Below are 19,489 nucleotides of genomic sequence, written 5' to 3' on the forward strand. Positions count from 1 at the left end.
CCCGCGCCCGCCGCTTCTTGCGCCTTTCCCCTGGCCACCTGCCGCGCTCTCTTCCCTCCCTTTCCTCTTCTGTTGGCTTCTGGTTCTCTCCTTCCCCTCGTGCTGTGGGGCTCCCCAGATTCTCGCCTTTGACGACCCGCGAGCGGCGCAGGCCGAGTGGCCCGGCTGGAGCGCAGTCCCTGCCCGGCCCAAATCCCCAGGCCCCGGGCAGCCTGCGGTGGGCGGAAACTTGTAGGGCTCCCTCACACTCGGGATGTCCCTGGCCCGTGGCCGTGAAAACTTCCATAAATTAACATAGTGAAAATTAGTGGCGCCTGGGTGGCTCAGTCGTTAAGCGTCTGCCTTCGGCTCAGGACATGATTCCAGGGTCCTGGGATCGAGCCCCGCATCGGGCTCTGGCCTCGCGGGGAGTCTGCTTCTCCCTCTCCCTTTGCCCCTGGCTGTGTTCCCTCTCTCGCTGTGTCTCTGTCAAATAAATAAGTAAATAAATCTATCTTTTAAAAAATAGTGAAAATTAAAATGCGTTCCCTTTCATTGCAATTACTAGAGGGATTGATGGCTAAAGTAAAACGAGAGTTTGATACTTCACCTGCTGATGCCAGGTAAACTTGGAGAGGACGCATCTTCTTTAGTGAGTGAGCGCGTGTTTCGTCCAGACAACCCTGACAGGCCCCATTCTAGCCATTTAGAAGGGGACATGGTGGGCTCTGTGCCTTTTAGGTTTTGACGCACCAGATCAAGAAAAAGAATGGAGACTTTTTTTTTTTTTTTAATCATAGAGCTGGAGAGGCAAGTGCACAAGCCGGGCTTTCAGTCCACGCCACAGCTAAAGCCAGTGAAGGCAGATGTGATTTGATAAAATAGAGACTTCCTGTGCTTGGCTTAGAGAAAAGAAGTGGCAAAAGCAAAAGCGAGGTCACGGAGGGATGTCTGAAGCTTGGAAGACAAGGTAGAGCTGAGCCCAGGATGTTCCAATGGGGGAGATCCCTTCCCTATTCCCTAAAGGTTATGTTTCCAGGTACCTTCCAGGTACCAGATCCCCTTGAGGGATCCATCCTTTACCTCCCACCTCTGAACCCAGAGTCCCCTCCAGGGCCAACCAATACCCTGCTAAGACCACAAATTTTCTAACTCCACAGCAGCTTCTCTTAGCTTCCTTCTGCTCTCCTGTCAGTGAGGGAAAGGTGGGCAGACCATCTCATCATTGTTCAGAACACTGGGGACTTGAATCCATAACTGCAGGGACCTTTCAGAGCATGCAGGCCAGCCCTCAATTAGAGGTGGAGAAACTAAAGCTAGTCTTCTTTTCCAATGTATTTATTTTTATTGCTGTCTTTTCATTTTTTTCCCCCCTTTCCTGGGGCATTGGAGAAGGGGGCGGGTGGGGGAGCTCTCCTGCTTGAAAAATGAGGTCATTTGGCTATGGAATCTAAGCAGTCAGAGGCTAGCTAGACCTAAACCTTCTCCATCGCATAGCCAGCAGTGATACAGCATAACTTATGCAAAGTAATGTTAATATTTTTCTGTTTTAAATTTGTTATGGTAGAATTAGGATGGCAGTCTTTATCTACCTTATTAAGGAAGCAGATAATTATAGTTTTAAAGGTGTCTTTTTCTCCATTAAACAAATGTACTTGCCAAGCATGTTACATGTTATATGCTTACAGTGATATTTGCATTAGTTGGGAAGTGGGTTATTTTCAGGCTGCTGGTGATTAAGCAGAAACTCTGGAAGGCTGCTTTCTAAAAAAGACAAGTCTTGGGTTTTATTTCAAAAAAGAGCATATCTCCTTGCTGACCAATTATCTCATAAGTATCCCCAATATTTCTCAAGCAAAGGGACAAGATGCCTTTTTCACTACACAGAGACCCCTAGACTACCATTTTGTATCTTTTTCCCCTGTAGACCTGCTCTTGATATTAAAAAAACCTAATCTTATCTCTCTAAAGATGTGAGAGGAAAGGGAAGAGGGGAGACATATAGTGTGATGTTCCCTAGTCCTGAGTTCCTAAAAATGGTACTGGAGGGGAAGCATGACATATATAACCAAACATGGGAGATACTCTACCAAGATTAATCGTTATGCAGGATGCAGCTGGATGTATCTAAAAAGCAGCAAAACATATGTCACAAAGCCAAAAGAAAATAAAATAGTGCCAGTAAGTGGAGCATCCTTGGCAAAACGAGTTAGCAGAACATGCAACAGCAATGAGAAGGTGAAGAGCCAGCCACAGGTTTGGTGGATGGAAATGGTTTACTCCTCAGAGAACATTATTAAAATAAAAAAGGAAATTTCCTAAAAGAGGGCACATTTTGGATAATTGCAACAGACCTTGATTTGGCTTGTGATAGTAAGTGATCAAAATGCCCGAGACTAAATTAAGAAGTGTTTTTTTTCAGGACACCTGGGTGGCTCAGTCGGTTTAGTGTCTGCCTTCAGCTCAGGTCATGATCTCAGAGTCCTGGGATGGAGTCCCGCATCAGGCTCTTTGCTCAGTGGGGGAGCCTGCTTCTTCCTCTGCCCCTCTCCCTGCTCATGCTCTCTCTCTCTTTGATAAGTAAATAAAATCTTTAAAAAAAGAAGTGTTTTTTCCTACTCAGACCCTACTCACTGAATAATTCTTAAAATTCAGTCAGCAGGAACAATTTCTCACTTTCAAACCCTACACTATTTAAGTGCTAGCAATGAGAAAAGAAAATTAGCACCACTTTTAAAGTCTGTTTTTCAGAGAAAGATAAATACTATATGATCTGACCTATATGTGGAATCTACAAAAACAAAAACAAAAAAACCCCAACGAAACAAAGTCAAGCCAAGCATGTGAATACAGAGAACAGATAGGTGGTTCACAGAGGTGGGAGGTGAGGGTGTGTGAAATGGGTAAAGGGAGTCAAAACGTACAAACTTCCAGTTATGAAATAGATAAGCCATGGGCATGTAATGTATAGCATGGTGAGTATATGGTATATTTGAAAGCTGCTAAGAGTAAATCTTAAAAGTTCTCATCACAGGAAAAATCTGTAACTATATATGGTGATGGGTGTTAACTAGACTTTTTGTGGTGATCATTTCACAATATATACAAATTTAAGATCATTATGTTGTTCACCTGAAACTAATATAATGTTGCATGTCAGTTATACCCCAATAAAAAGTCAGTTTTTCTTTCTCTTACAGATGATGTATTTACAGATGTTAAAAGTTGTCTACCCATATTATTTGCATTAGTTAGTTAGACTGTACAATATAAGACTAAAGGTTTCACTTCACTAGATAGTACATAAGTATAAATATCTCAAAACTGATCAAAAACAGTGCTGTTTTCATGATCTAGAAGATAAGGGCAATGTTTCTGATTATATTTGAGAAAGTATCTAGTACTGCTATTTCACAATAGAAAGTTCACGTCCAGGGTATCTTGGAGGGGGGGAATCACATCAACTTTGGTTAACAGATAGACAAAGGAGAGAAAAATAATTCCCCTTAAGATTTGGGTTTGGTACTAGGATATTAGTGGGTTTCTAAAGTTAAAAGCATTTTAAGATGTTGGCTCCTCTAACCTTTTTATTCTGAGACTACGTTTACATGTGTTGTGTAAGAGCCACCAAGTACCCCTTTTTGATTATATAAGTGCTTGGGACTAAGTTAGATATAATAGCAATTTCTGTGTGGCCCAGGCAGGCATGGGGGCATGGAAGGAGTCAAGCTCACGGTTGCTGGTAAGGCAGTGTGGAGGTAGGAGGGTGGGAGACAGGCAGATGTAGAAAGAATATAAAATTGTATTCTTTACGCGGGAACACCCTGCCAAACAGAACAGCGGTAGAGTGGGTGGAGAAATCAGCAGTACATGCCGGTGAAGACTGAATCCAAAGACAGGAAATCTTTGTGTTTTCCCCTTTGCATCAGTTGTTGGCTCTGGTTCTGTTCTTTTCAGTCAACTCCTGCTCTCTCCCTCCATTTCTCTTCCTCTCACCTTCCTATTATTTAGTCTAAGTAACTGTAGACAAGCTGCGCATCCAAGTTGTGAGGAAAGGGCCAATGGCCTTTTAGACTCTTTTCATGAGAACATTCATATCCCCCTTTAGGAAACGTTCAGACTTGTTAAAGAGAAGCTTAGACCCAGAATGTTTGTTGGAGCCGCTTAGTTCTGTTGAATAGAGAGGCACCCTCGGTTTCTTCCTACAGTGCAGTGCTCTATCCCCCTGGATATTCAGTGTTATCCACGGACCAGCAGCATCAGCATCAGGGAGCTTGCTAGACATGCAGACTCTTGGGCTTGTCCATGACTGACTGGATTAGAATCTCATTTAGTAAGACCCACCAGGTGATTTGTATGAAAAGTTGAAAAGCGCCGATTTATCCCTTCTTAAAAACAGAATCAGCTCAGAGTAATGTCCACCAGACAACAGAAACTTTGGGATACACGTTTGTATGTTGCTATGGTGAGAAATATGTAATTGAGAAGTTTACCCCCTTGAACAGCTGTCCTATGAAAGGGGATTCAATTAGGTTCTGAGATAAATCAACTCTCTATTATGGACCACCTGAGTCCTGTAAGTTACTTCTAACACTTGGTGCCACAGAAAATGTAGCTGATAACCATTCTAATATTATTAGAACTTAAATAATAGTATAAATTTGTGTGAACTCAAGGCAAGACTTGACTGAAAAGTGGCAAAATTAGGAAAAAAAATCTGTCAGGATTTGGAATCTGCCAGACCTAGTTTGAAATCAGTCTTTGTTATGTATCTATTTTGGTGACCTGAGACAAATGACTTCATCCTCCCTTCCTTCAGTTTCCTCATCTTAAAATGGGAGTAGGTATAATAGCTACTTCAAAAGTCTGGTTAAGGGGCACCTGGGTGCTTAGCAGGTTAAGCGGTGTTAGTAGGTGCTATCTTATTATTTTTTAAAAGTTCTTTTCTTTAAGCCTATTCTTTTAAGTATTTAATTTTGCTGCATTTGAGATCTTAGAAAAATTTAGTCTTTTACTACAGGATGTTTTCTTTCTTTCTTTCTTTCTTTCTTTCTTTCTTTCTTTCTTTCTTTCTTTCTTATCTTCAATGGAAGATAAATGTAAACATATAAGAAAATAAGTAGTAATTACATTTAATATTAATAAATATTTTCTCAGTGTTTTTACTGAGATAATTTACATAGCATGAATTAGAAAATTGAATCTATGGAGAAAATATTATTTTGGAGGATGTAAGCTAGTTAACATTTTACTTCAATAATAATTAAAGGCCTAACAAGTAATTCTTTTTTTAAAGACCTTTATTGAAATATACTTTATATGCAACTCAGTGGGGTTTGTTTAAAGATTTCATTCATTTATTTTAGAAAGAGATGGAGAGGGGCACCTGGGTGGCTCAGTTGGTTAAGTGTCTGCCTTTGGCTCAGGTCATGATCCCAGAGTCCTGGGATCGAGCCCCGCATCGGGCTCCCTGCTGGGGAGCGGGGAGTCAGTTCTCCCTCTGACCCTCCCCTCTCTTGTGCTCTCTCTCTCAAATAAATGAATAAAATCTTAAAAAAAAATAGAAAGAGACGGAGAGTGCAAGAGCAGGGGGAAGAGCAGAGGGAGAGGGAGAGAGAGAGATCATCTCCAGCAGTCTCCACGCTGAGTGCAGAGGCTGACATAGGGCTCGATCCCAGGACCCCTCGATGATGACCTGAGTAGAAACCAAGAGTTGGACACTTAACCGACTGAGCCACCCAGGCGCCCCAACTCAGTGGCTTTTAAGTAGACTTCAAGAACTGTGCAGCTATCACAATAATACAATTTTGCATGACCCCCCCCCCAAAATCTGTTAGGTCCACTTGCAGTCAGTCTCCATTCTTACCCCCAGCTCCAGGAAACCACTAATGTCTCCATTGTTATATACTTGCCTTTTCTGGACATTCCATATAAATGGAATCATACAATACTTGGTCTTTTGCGTCTGGCGTATTCGGTTTAACATAATATGTCTGAGATTCCTCTTTGATGCAGCATATATCAGTACTTCATTCCTTTTTATTGCCAAATAGTATTCCATTATGTGCACACACCACATTTTGTTTATCTATTTTCAGATAAAAGACATTTGGATTGTTTCCACTCTGGGGCTCTTAGGATAATGCTGCTATGCACATTCATGTACATGTTTTTGTGTAGAAAAAAAAAAGAAATTCATTCTTAGAGTAATGTCTTTGAAGTGTTATTAAGGTTTATTTAATAATTATGTATTCTTATACTAAGTCAAATGCTGAAATATCTAGTTGAAATAGGAGGGTAATGATGTACAATGAAAATGAAAAGTGTCATCCCAAACTGAATTATATATATAAATGGTTAACTTTAGAACAAATACTATAAAAATAACATGTACATATAACTTTATTTTCAGGTGCTCCAGTATTATCTCAAGGATTACAGCCTGAAGAAGAACTACAGCTGTGGAATGAGGTAAAGCATTGTCCTTATACAAATTAGTGGAAACTTTTCCTTCTTTGAAATTATCAAATGAAATAAGATAATCGAGTTTCGGGACAACTATGATTTTACTAACATTCTGATATCATAATATTCAGAATTATTATTCTTTTGAAACAAAAGAAAGAGAGACGAAAAGAAACAAAACAATTACAGCAAATGGTAAAGTAAGATGGCAGAAATAAGCCCTAATAATAGAGTAATTACAATAATGTGAATGTACCAAAAATACCACGTAAGGACAGAGATTCTCAGATTGGATTTTCTTTTAAAGACCCAGCAATAGGTTGTCTATAAAAGTCACACTTGAAAAAGAAAACAAAGGCTAAGCAAAAATTATGGAAAAGGACATACCAAGCAAATATGAACTGTAAGAAAATTGGAGCAGTCTCAATATCTGATAAAAAAGAATTCAATTAAACAAACCATCTTGGCAAAGAGGGACCTTGTTTTATGTTTTTATTAAATTATGCTAAGTATCTCAGTATGCTCAGATCTTAAATTATGCTCAGTGTCTTATGCTGATAAAAGAATAGCAGGGTAAATGATACAGCCATTATTAATATGTATTTTTAAAAACTCAAAATTTACTTAATAACTGATAGAACTTCAGGGGACATTTGTAGTTAGAGAATTTGATACACTGCTCTCAAAACTGATAGTTAAAACAAATAACATCAGTAGATATAGCAAAGATTTAACCATACAATTAATAAGTTTGGTCTATTAGAAATATTTTTTGAAATCTACACTAAATAGTATACACATTCCTTTTTGAGTATAATTGGAACATTAAACAAAAATAGACCATGTGTTAGGACACAAAGAAAATTTCCATAAGTTAAAAAGGAAGCATTTTAAGTGTTTTCCGATCATAATGCAGTAAAATGAGAAATTAACAACAAAAGTATAACTTCAATATCCCATCTGTTTGAAAAACAAGTAATATTTTGGTAAATAATCCCAGGCTAAAGAGGAAATTATAGAATAGTTAGAATTAAATGACAATCGCTTCTTGGCCTTTTGGCTAAGATCAAGTGTAGAATTAAATGACATAAAAACATTATAAATCAAAATTTGGGGGCGCCTGGCTGGCTCAGTCAGTAGAGCATGCAACTCTTGATCTCAGGGTCGTGAGTTCAAGCCCCATGTAGGGTGTAGTTGGACTAGAAGTGCCTGAGAGTAAATGCTCCCACCACTGAAAATAACCCTCTGTTGGTGACCCAAGGGAATTGGTAGATAAATACCTCAGCTGCCTCATCCCTCAGTTGGGATAACAGATGTATTCTGCATTGACTCCTAGAATTCCCTAGATTGATCCCAGTTACTCATGGTGGTAATCTGCTTGATAACATATACTTTATGGGATTCCTTCTCTTCCCTGTTTGTCTTCTTCACTATTCTGCCAGTGCTTCTTGGATCATCTCCCTAATAATCTACTCATATCCACATCACTATCTCAAGGTCTGTTCCTGGGAGAACCCAAACTAAGGCAGAAATGCACAACTTACAATAAAAGTAACATTAAAAATCATAGGGAAAAGCACAGATTGTTTGGCAAGTGAAGGTTGAGAAACTGGCTCGCTGTATGGAGAGAAATAAAGCTAACACTCTACTGACCATTTTGTAATGTATGTAAATATCAAATCACTATGTTGTGCACCTGAAACTAATATGTGCCAATTATTCTTCAATAAAAAAGCTAACAGGTGGGCTCCAAGTTGATTAAAGATCTAAATATAAAGGGTAAATTACAGAATCTATCTTTTCTATTAGGAAAATATCTTTGTGAGCTAGGAGCAGGGAATGACTTCTAAAACAAAATTTCAAATAGAAATCATAAGGCCAAAAAGATGATGGATTGAATTACATGAAAAGTAAAGATTTCTTTCAAAAGGATTACATTTAAAAAGTAAGAGCCTTTGGATGTTGTTGGTTGTGTCTAAAACTGACAAAGGATTAATTTCTAGAATCTCTAAGATATTCCATGAAACCAAATGGATAAAGATAGGGATCCAAGGCAAAAGTAGACAAAAAGATTTACAAAGAAGAAACCTAAAGGCCAACAAGCATCTAACAAGATGCTCAGATTCATTAGTAATAATGAAATGAAAATTAAGACAACAACAAAGTGTGACTCTCTACCCATTAGATTGGCAAAAAAAAAATGGAATCTAGATAATGGCAAGTGTTAGCAAGGATGTGGGATGTACAAACCTCACTCATTGCTGGTGAGAGTGTCAACTGGTGGAGCTATCTGGAAAGCAACCTAGATATCCCTGATCTAGCATTCCCTCTCCTGGGCATGTAACTCCAAGATGTCCTTCTGTGGATCCATAAGTGGAGGATAGATACAGGGAGATTGATTACAGCTTTGCTTTTAATGGAATTGGAGGAAACCCAGCTGTCTATCACTGGGGAATGGGTAGGCAACAGACATAGAGTAGGTGCACATTTTAGAGTATTCTATAGCAGTTAGGAGCAACATACCAGATGTCCCCAGTAACATGGAAGAGATCTCAAAGTATAGTGTTAGGTGAAAAAAGGTAAGAAAGTACCATACATGCACACCAAATAGCAATAGAAATTTTACAAGAACATAAATAAATGGAGACTACTCATCAAATAAATTAGAAGAGTTGCCCGTGGGAGGATGAACTAGGAGTAGGAAATTGAAATATAAAAGAATAAATAAAGCCAGTTCAATGACAATCATGAACTAGGAGCTGAGGAGAATATTCTGTGTACCTAAGCCACCTCTAACAAAATACATAAAGGAAGAGTTAAGATGAACAGTAAGTGCCAAGTACTACACAATCTCTAATGGCATAGAAATTCATAAAGTCTGTTATAAGGTTCTCTGCCTTGGTATATCAGAATACATGCTAGAGGTATATATACAAGAAGAGTAATTTAGACAACAGACATTAATGTATAATTCAGAAACATTTATTTTAGCTTGAAATTATCTATATTTCTGTAGAAAATCTTTGAAGAAATATTTTAGATGATAAAGCTGGGAAAAAACTATAGTTGTAAAACACTATAAATTATTTTACAGAAAAAGAGACTTAAAGAAATTAAGACGCTAGGGGCGCCTGGGTGGCTCAGTTGTTAAGCGGCTGCCTTCCGCTCAGATCATGATCCCAGGGTCCTGGGATCGAGCCCCACATCGGGCTCCCTGCTCGGCGGGAAGCCTGCTTCTCCCTCTCCCGCTCCTCCTGCTTGTGTCCCTCTCGTGCTGTGTCTCTCTCTCTCTGTCAAATGAATAAATAAAATCTAAAAAAAAAAAAGAAATTAAGATGCTAAAACATGTACTTTTCTGCTGGAGGTTTTAAAAATGACTGAGCTATTCAGACACTAGAAACACATCTTTTTCAGACCTTGTACAGAGACCTAACCGTTTTCAAACAGATTCATCAACAGGCTCTCCAGAGTTCTCAGAAGCAATTAGGGGCACTTAAAACCATTAGGGCTACCAGCTGAGTAAAATGAACAAATGCTTATCCAAATGGAAAAGTGGGTGAGCAGTGTTGCTGTGCCTTTTAAAGAAAAGAGAACAAAGACTGAAGAGCTTTGCAATTATCTCCTAATTTGATTAATTGGTGTTTTTTCTTATTCTGATATTTTTATTCAAACAATATTGATGCACTGATTAGTTAGCCCTTAGATTCAAGGGTTCGCTGTTCTTGGACGAGGCCACCTCACCTCGGCAGGCAGCCTGGTCTGCAGGTGGACAGCTTTGCCTTTGAGCATGTGGTATCTTCAGATACCTAAGGACCACAAAAACCTTATGGGAGGAACCAGCTTCCTCCCACCCTACTGGTGCAAACTAAGTAACCCTTAGGGGTGATATATTAAAACATTGGTCACCATTCAAAGCTTTAGAAAGGTATCTTTTTGCCTTTCCCCTCTCAATTGACTTCTCTTTTTATTTTCTTTCCACAAGTTCGATGCAATTTAATTTAAAGAATATTTATTGAGCACTGATTCTGGGCAAGTCAGATATGGCATAGCCCCTGCCCTGTGTGCATATATATGTGTGTGTGTCTTTGTAGTCGTGATTCTGGATTTGTATGGCCTGGAGGAGGGGCAGGTGGGTGGGCACAAGGGGTGAGAGGAATTAAAAAAAAAAACTCCCTAACTGTTTGTGACATACGGAGAACATGACAGCCTCTGTGAGGATAGAAATGAAAGAGACATTAAGCCTTTGGTCTTGGATAATATTGTATACCTTCGTTATTCTCTAAATTGGAGAATCATATGTTATAGTACGTGTTCATCTTGGAATCAATAAGGAGCATGAGGAATTATGACCAAAGAGTATGATTATCCCCTCTTCGGTAGAGTGTAAGAATGGAAACTAAATTAAACTAATCAACAAAGAATAAACAGGACTCAACTTAAATCACCCCCGACAGACAAGAAATCAGGACTATTTATTCCAGTCCCATTTTAAAAGGCCACCAAAGAAATAAATGCCATAAACTACTCCAGACATCCAGCTTTAGTGCTTAACTTTGCAGCAGTTTTTCAATGATTGATATAAATCTCTTATACTACAGTTTAAAGTCTTTAAGTTTTTCTCTTTAGGATAAAGGCTGAAAACTGCTGTCAACTGTAGTTCAATAAACCTTTATTTTTTTTAATCTGTAAAGATTTCTTTATTTCAACCACAAGAGCTAATATTCCCTACTTCTAACTATTGCCGTTACAAAAAACAGTGCACTCCCTGGTGATTTCTGAGGTGTGTTTTTTAAAACCAAGGTCTTTCCTCTTTCATTACATTTCTAGACTTTGAATCTAGTGTGACTTTGGGGATACTGAGTAACGACTGAATTCCAGTTAAAGGCTTTGCCACTTTCTTTACATGTTATGTTTCTCTCCTGTATAAGATCTATGATGGTGAGTCAGTTGTGAGTTCCAGTGAGAGACTTGCCACATTCTTTCTATTGGTAAGCTTTCTCCTCAGTATGAACTCAGTGTTGGTGAATAAGGGTTGAGAAGTCCTTAAAGATTTTACCACATTCTTTACATTAATAAGGCTTCTCTCTAGTATGAATTCCACGATATTGAATAAGCCTTCACCACTGATTAAAGGGCTTCCAAATTCTTTATATTTGTAAAATTTCTCTCTAGTATAAGTTCTCTGATAACAAGTCAGGGACTAGCATTGTTTAAAGGCTTGCCACATTCTTTAACTGGCACTCATGCCTTACTCAACAGCAAAGAATTCAGAAATCTATAAACTTGATAAATGTGGGATGATGCTTAACCGTCCATTGGTGCTCAATATGTATCAGAGTATCAATCATCGAGAAGAACTTTACCTGTGTAGTAAAATTAGAAAGGCCATTATGACAGAGGAGTCAAACACAAAAAAATACCAGAGCCCATAGGGGAAGGGAAGGAAAAATAAAATAAGTTGAAATCAGAGAGAGAAACAAACCATAAGAGACTCTTAACCATAGGAAACAAACTGAGGGTTGCTGGAGTGGAGGGGGATGGGAGGGATGGGGTGGCTGGGTGATGGACATTAAGGAGGGCACTTGAAATAAAAAGCACTGGGTGTTGAATGCAACTGATGAATCACTGAATTCTACCTCTGAAACTAATAATATAGTATATGTTAATTAATTGACTTTAAATAAAAAATTTTAAAACAACTACCAGAGCCTTTATAATGGAGAGAGAATAGATCAATGCAATGAATCTGAAAAAAAGTTTAAGCAAGGCTCAAATGCTCTTAAACATCTGAGGACTCACTTTCCGGAGAACCATTATAAATGTAATAAATGTGGGAAGGTCTTTTCTGAAAGCTCAGATCTTATTATACATCAGAGTACCCGTATTGGAGAGAATGCTTATAAATGTAATGAATGTGGGGAAAACTTTTAACCAGTCCTTCAATCTCGCTGAACATCAGAGAATTCATGTTGGAAAAACCCGTAGAGATGTAAAAAATCTGGGAAAGTCTTTAGTCAGTGGCCACGTCTAAATAGACGGAAGACAACCTGAACTGGAGAGAAAACTTACAGATGTGAAGAGTGTAGCAAAACCTTTACTGATTCCCCAGTAAACCTTCACTGAACTAGAACCCTTTCCTAATGCTGGCTCCTTGCTAGAGAACTGGTAGACTGCTGTTGTGTAGAGTTTTTTCTGTGTGCTGTTTATCATTTAGCACTTATGCTATTATCATGTTAATTTAGATGATGTGATCGGATTTATGTAATAAAGAACCACATGATAACAGGGTGCCCCTTAATTTTGAGGATATTCTTTCTATTTCTAAGATGTAACTGGCATTTTTATTTTCTACAGATAGATGACGCTTGTTTGGCCTTGCTGTCCCTTGATTCTCAGCCTCAGGTAATTCCAATTGGAGGTGTTTTGTAGTAACATAAGTAGGTGTCACTCCATTTCTCCCTCCGGACCTGTCATGACTTTATGGACTCATTAAAACATGTCAACACATTAGAAATTATTACATCATCAGCAGGTAATAATCCGTGCTGTGAGTTTATGTTGTAAGGTTGTGCTAGGGCCTTTCTCTCTAAGGGTAATAGGTTTGCAGATAATATGCACATATTTTGGAAATGAAAATGCTAATTTCAGAATCAAATTCTGTGTTAGATTAAAAATAATGTATCTGTTGTTGCATTTGGAGGCTAATATCCTCTCCCTTGATTGAGTTTGAAACCCATAGAGAGTGAAACATGGAGTCAGACTTATGGAGATCAAAGTATCACTGTAACTGAAAAGTCATTTTATGAATGTGGCCTTCGATCGGATACCAAGTGTGTTTGCTAAAACTACTCCCAGAATTTAACCTGGGCTTAGAGGGTGATTCGAGGCCTTACAGCCAGTCAGGTTTTCCGGCCCAGGGCGGAGACCCAACAAGAACAGCCAGCCAGAGAGCTGGCTCCCTAGGAGGAAAGGGCTGAACGGAGCATGCCCGGTTGCCTCCTCCCGGTCATCGGTCAGGGGACTCCCTCCTCTTCCCCCAGGAAAGAGTTCGAAGAGGGTTGGGAAGTTAGGACTGTTCATCTAGCTCCTGTACGTGGAAGGGTGAGGCATTGACAGTAAGCGTGCCCTCTGGACACCACCTCTGCTGCTCTACTTCCTGGTGTGGGTGGCACAGAGTCAGTGTCTGTGGGTTGCCTTTCTTCATCGGTATCACAAGTTTCCTGGACCGAGAGGAGGGCTCCGGAGAGGCTCTCCGCTTAGCCTCTTTCAGAGCAGTCGGCGGTGTGCCTGGGGCGTAAGCCCTATGTGGTCTGGCTGAGGAGCCACGCCATGCCACGGTCATGTGGTCCTCCCCGAGTGCCATCACGGCCCTTGTGGAGAAGCAGCCTTGGGCAGTGCTACATCCTCCTGCCTCAACCCATTCCCCAGTCTGCAGGCAAGCCATCGCAGGGAGCTCGTGGCCTTAGGTGGAAAAGCAAGACCAGGATCACAACAGATGACATTTCTGAACAATATTTCAAGTCGCTGGAGGAGCACTGATGGCTATGGAACGTAGGATGGCTGTTAATCAGCATAGAAGCTTCTGCATTGTATTTAAAATTCAGGAACACCCTCAGAATCATTTTATGTCTTCAGTACTAAAAGGATGAATTTAAAACACTCATCTAGACACCATGAAGCCAGACAAAGCTTTTTCCAAATTTGGAGACTGTGTACCTTTTGAGGAGAGCTTTGGTAAATTTACTCTGGAATCGTTTACATTTACTGATACAACTTTTAAAATCATTACTTTTCGCATTAACTGTAATTTTATTACTTATGTGATTATGCGAACATTCACATACAGAGCATTCACATTCAAAACATTTTTACCGAATAGGGAAGAAAGGATCTTTAAGGTCCACAAATTTAAAAAAATATATATTAAAAACTTAGCGTAAGAAAAATCCTTTTTTTTTTTTAAGATTTTATTTATTTAATTGACAGAGACAGAGAGAGAGGGAACACAAGCGGGGGGAGTGGGAGAGGGAGAAGCAGGCTTCCCGCCGAGCAGGGAGCCCGATGCGGGGCTCGATCCCAGGACCCTGGGACCGTGACCGGAGGTGAAGGCAGTTACTTAACCAACTGAGCCACCCAGGCGCCCCGCATAAGAAACATCCTTAAAGAAAAGTTAGTTGTAGCGCAGAGAATAATGGCTGCCTGAGAAGAGTAGCTGGAGAAAATGCAACATGTTTTGAAACTTTTTCCATCAAACTTCAGTCTTGTTGCCAAGCCTTGTCTGGCTTCAAAGCTGTGTTCTCAGGAAACACTAAATTTATTCTTCTGTGTGTTAAGAGACACATGACATCACTAGATACTTTCTTTTTATTGTTTTGTGTTTTACAGCATTTCTAGATGGGCCATAAAAGGAGGTTTCAGGAATTTGTTTCCAGATTTTTATGGGGTGACTTATGTACCCAACCCTGAAGGGAAAAAGTGGGAAGGAGTGTATCATAGTGTTACTCTTTCTCTCATCGAACTCCCTGGCCATAGGCTAAACAGCCAAGGAAATACAGGGACGTCGATGGCCAAGCTCCCAGGTCTACACTGGACCAACTGTTGGCCACTTCCTTCACACATGGGAACAACCCTTCCTGTCCTGTATATCACACAGCTGTGTTTTGAGGACAGAATGCGAATTAGGTATATGAAAGTATTTTGCAATTTATTGAAGCACTACATAAATAGGAGCCAGATCATATTATTCCTAAATATTCCCACAGTGTGCACGGCAGGCAAACAAATGGAAGAGAACAAAACAGACCTCTGATGCACTAGGGAGGATGCTCAGAGAAGCCGGTTCAGGACTCCATCTGGATCCCTAGCTATAAGCCACCCTGTCAACATGCACTGTTGTTGCAAGGGTGAGACCCTAGGCGGCCCTGAACAATCCTTTATGGCATGTCTTCGAAATTAAGAGTAACTGCAGCTGTAAATCCAGCTTTACAGACCACACATTCTTTATTGCTATTATTGTTAATTAACTGCCATGTACCTGGCACTGTGCTAAGAGCTCTACCTACACTTAATCCTTCCAAGAACTCTCCGAAGTGATGTTGTCAACCCCGCCTTGCAGCTGAAGACACTGAAGTTTAGAGAGGTTAGGTAACCAGCCCAGGGTGCCACAGCTGAAGAGCAGAACTGGGACTTGCACTGCTTTAGAGTTGCACGCTATTCAGCTCCATAACCCATGTTTTTAACTACGAATTATATGGCTCCCCACCCCCCAGCACTGTTCCAGCCCCTCGGTACTTCTACTATGCATTTATTCAGTAATCAATTGTTCATGGTGCTAGTGTGCTGAATTCTGTGCAAAGCAGGTTTCGCCCCTGCTTGTCCATTTGTGTTACTCCTCACCACACCCAGCTGGCTTCTAACCACAGGGAGCCCTGCCCTACTTCTGTGCTCAGATGCTTTGAAAAACCTGATCCTGGGGTGTGCAGTCAGCAGCCTGGAAGGGTGGTAACTCAGATTAGGTGCACGGTGTGCGGCTTCTTCTGCTCCAACTGCCATTGTTTGCGAGCCATCGCAGGATTTTCAAATTGGCCAATAATGAGTAATATTCAGTGAGGCTCACAGCTTTGGCATGTAGATTCAGACTCTTGCTACAAGCAGGGAAGAATAATCCCTTTTTTGGCCCTGTTCTAGTTTCTCTCAGTCATATAATATCATGGACACTTAGCAAGTACTGAGAACTATGTATCTGGACCCAAGCCTTGATCTGCGCATATGTCCCGCATACAACATTCTCCCCTGCCGGTTGCAAGGAAGGTTTTACTTTTAGGAGCCAAGTTTTTGTCATGAGAGAAACCAAGGCATTCCTACAGAGTTTTAATGGGACACAAGAAGGATTCTATTCTGGGTTTTTGGAATATCCTTGCGCTCCTAACATTCGACAGTTCTATCTTCAATGTAAATGTTGTGAAAGCAAAAGCTTGGCCTATATATCTTCTCGTTTTCATTAGGCATCCAGTGCATTGGAGGAGCTTTGCATTACAATTATGGGGATTCTACGAAAACCCCAGGTAAGGTTGAAATAGTATTTTATTTGTAGGCAAAAAATTGCTCAGTGATACCTTGGAATTCCTTCTGGAAGAAAATATACCCAATTTAGGAAGCATTTCATAAAGAGCTAAAAGGGCCTAAGTTGATTTTGGATAAGAAACAAATACTTCAGCTTCTCAGATGTTTGAGAATTTCACGTCAATAATAATGGAGTTTACAATCATCTAATTGGAAAATCATATGCTCCCCTCATAAGACATATTCTAGTTCTGGTGAGAGAAATTTGGGATCATTTTGGCTCTTTTTCTCTTCCTAATTTATACTACAATTGGAGAACTGATCTGTCGCAGCTTAGAGGTTAAAACATTGTACTTTGTTAGAGAGAATATGAAAAAAGCAAACTATATTGTCAACATCAGTTTGAAAATTATATTCTTACTGGGGCTCCTGGGTGGCTCAGTCAGTTAAGCTTTGGACTCTTGATTTCAGCCCAGGTCATGATCTCAGGGTTGTGATATTGAGCCCTGCATCGTGCTCCTCGGACTCCTCGCTGGGCATGGAGCCTGCTTAAAATTTTCTCTCTCCCTGTCCCTCCTGCACCCTCCCTGCACTCTCTCTCCCGAAAGAAAGAAAGAAAGAAGAAAGAAAGAAAGAAAGAAAGAAAGAAAAAGAGAGAAAGAGAAAAAAAGAAGATTTTATTCTTACTGTGATGCCTTGGTTTCTTATTAAAATTATTCGATTCATCTATGAGAACTTTTTGTCCTGGAATGAGGATAAGTGAGAACTTGAAAAATAGCATAATGCACTCTACCTTAGATTGTATTCTGTATCCTATAGATGAACTTATTTTCAAATTACTTTATTAAGGGAAAGAGCCACAGGTTTAGAATTACATTTTTCATTAATAATTCTAATCTAAATGATCATTGGTGCATTCTGACTTACACACCTTTCACATTTAATAACTCAAAGAAACGTTGCTATTTTAAAAGTATAAATGTTTCTGAAACTAAAATAAGTGTTTACAACTGTATTTTTGTAGTGTTTTTAGTGGTGTTATTTCCAAAATACTTAATTGACTTTTTTTCCTTAATAAGATAAAAGAAATGACAATGGTGTTCACCCATGAGTTTCTTTTTGTATTAAAAGCAAATAAGAACAAAAAAGAACAACAAAAAGGAATGATATGACTCATTCTTAATAAAACAGATTTTTGGGTCGAGAGAGGAATATAGAAAAATTTATGGAAAAGACAAAAATAACTCATAATCTTATTATTTAGTGGTAACAACTACGAGGATTTTGATGTGATTCCTTATAGTGTTTTTCTCTCAGGATTTTATTATGTGATCGTATCATAATTTCCTGTTTCACCACTGTTGAACTATTAGGATGTTTCTAATTTTATTGTTTACTTATAAATAATATTTAATTTCCCATTTATTTTTAGGGCAAGATATGCTTAACCAATTTCAGTTTTAAAAACTTTATAATGTTATAAACTTTATACTACATATAGTATATGATTATAATATACTACAATAATATAATAATATAGTATTTTATATATTATATATTATAATTTTATAATATGTTATATATATGATATTTATTTCTCTTTTTTCAACAGGAAACAGATGAAAAAGATAATACCAAAAGGGTAAGGTGATTTCCATAAATACATACACTAAAAAATAGTAAATGAAACCAGTAACCATCTATAGTAAATCTCACTACCTTTTTTTTTTTTAACAGTTCTTATTTCATTATTCGAAGACACGGAAGTTGGGCAATTCAAATGTTGTGGTAAGGTGTAGAATTACTTCTTATTAGTAATCACTAGTATTTTTTTTAAATCTGTTTTTGCAGTTTAATAGAGCTAGATCAGAATTCATGCTTTTTCCTTTAAAAGTTTATATGTGGATAAATAAATGGAATTCAATATTTATTATGCATTTAATTTATTTTATATCTTAATAACTACATGTACATTAAGTTTATTCGTTCATTCAACAGTTATTTACTGGGTACCTATTATGTGCCAAGCACAAGTCTAGGTACTAGTAATATAGCAGTAAATGAAATAGAAAATTAAAAAAGAAATCCCTCCAGTTATGAAATTTACATTCTAGGTGCAAAAAAAAAAAGCACAAATGATTAAGTAAAACATACTGTTTTAGATATCAATTAGTACAAGGAGAAAACAGATTTAACCAAAGTCATTTTAAGAATTATCTTAAAAGAAAGATGATTGCCAAAAAATGTCATTAAATATAACTAGAAATATCCACTTCTATTCTTCAGCTCTCCTTATTTGTAATTAGGCTTTTAATGTGAGAATTTACTAAGATTAGCCAGATACCAGTAACGTGAATTCAGTTCACTCCTAAATTGTGTGGTTTTAGTGGTGGTTTTTCTTTTTATATGCATGGATTTTTAAAATGCTGTTCTGTTGTTTCAGTCTGGAATGCTTAGTAATTATTCAACTATAATATTCCTTCTGTGCTTGTGACTCACTCCCATGGACCAATTTAGGGAATGAGGAGCATAGTGTATTTTAAATATACATGTACATATGAAAAGGTAACTGTAATATAAACTCAGTTTTAAATGTTTGTCATATTGAATATTCTTATGTATGAGGAGTTGAATGTTAGGATGAATTGGTTAACAAATAACCATCATATAAGACTTAAAGTAATCCATTTGATAAATTTGAATTTAATATTTGTTAGAAGATTCAATTCAAGCCATGCCTTTAAAATGCAACTGTATCAGGTATCCACATGTCTCAAATGTACTTTCATTTTCTTCTGCTTGACATCTTTACATTTTGAGAAAATGTATCTTAGTCACATTTTTCACGATCAATGACACATTTGTCACTTTTTGTGTCCCCTGTTGTCTTGTTCCATATGTTCAGTTTTAAATACAATATATATTTTGTGAAGGAGATTCCCAGTTGTATGTACAGGATAATCTTCCAGACAAACATTTTCAT

General features: G+C 38.5%; 1 pseudogene; it reads left to right on the forward strand.

Moving 5' to 3' along the window:
• Positions 1–7,484: 7,484 nt before the first annotated feature.
• Positions 7,485–7,625, forward strand: LOC114206863 (U2 spliceosomal RNA; annotated as a pseudogene).
• The last annotated feature ends 11,864 nt before the right edge of the window (positions 7,626–19,489 follow it).

The sequence above is a fragment of the Eumetopias jubatus genome, unplaced genomic scaffold (assembly GCF_037043125.1).
Source record: "Eumetopias jubatus isolate StellerSeaLion01/CBP00866 unplaced genomic scaffold, mEumJub1_p1.0 scaffold_2, whole genome shotgun sequence".
NCBI lineage: Eukaryota > Metazoa > Chordata > Mammalia > Carnivora > Otariidae > Eumetopias > Eumetopias jubatus.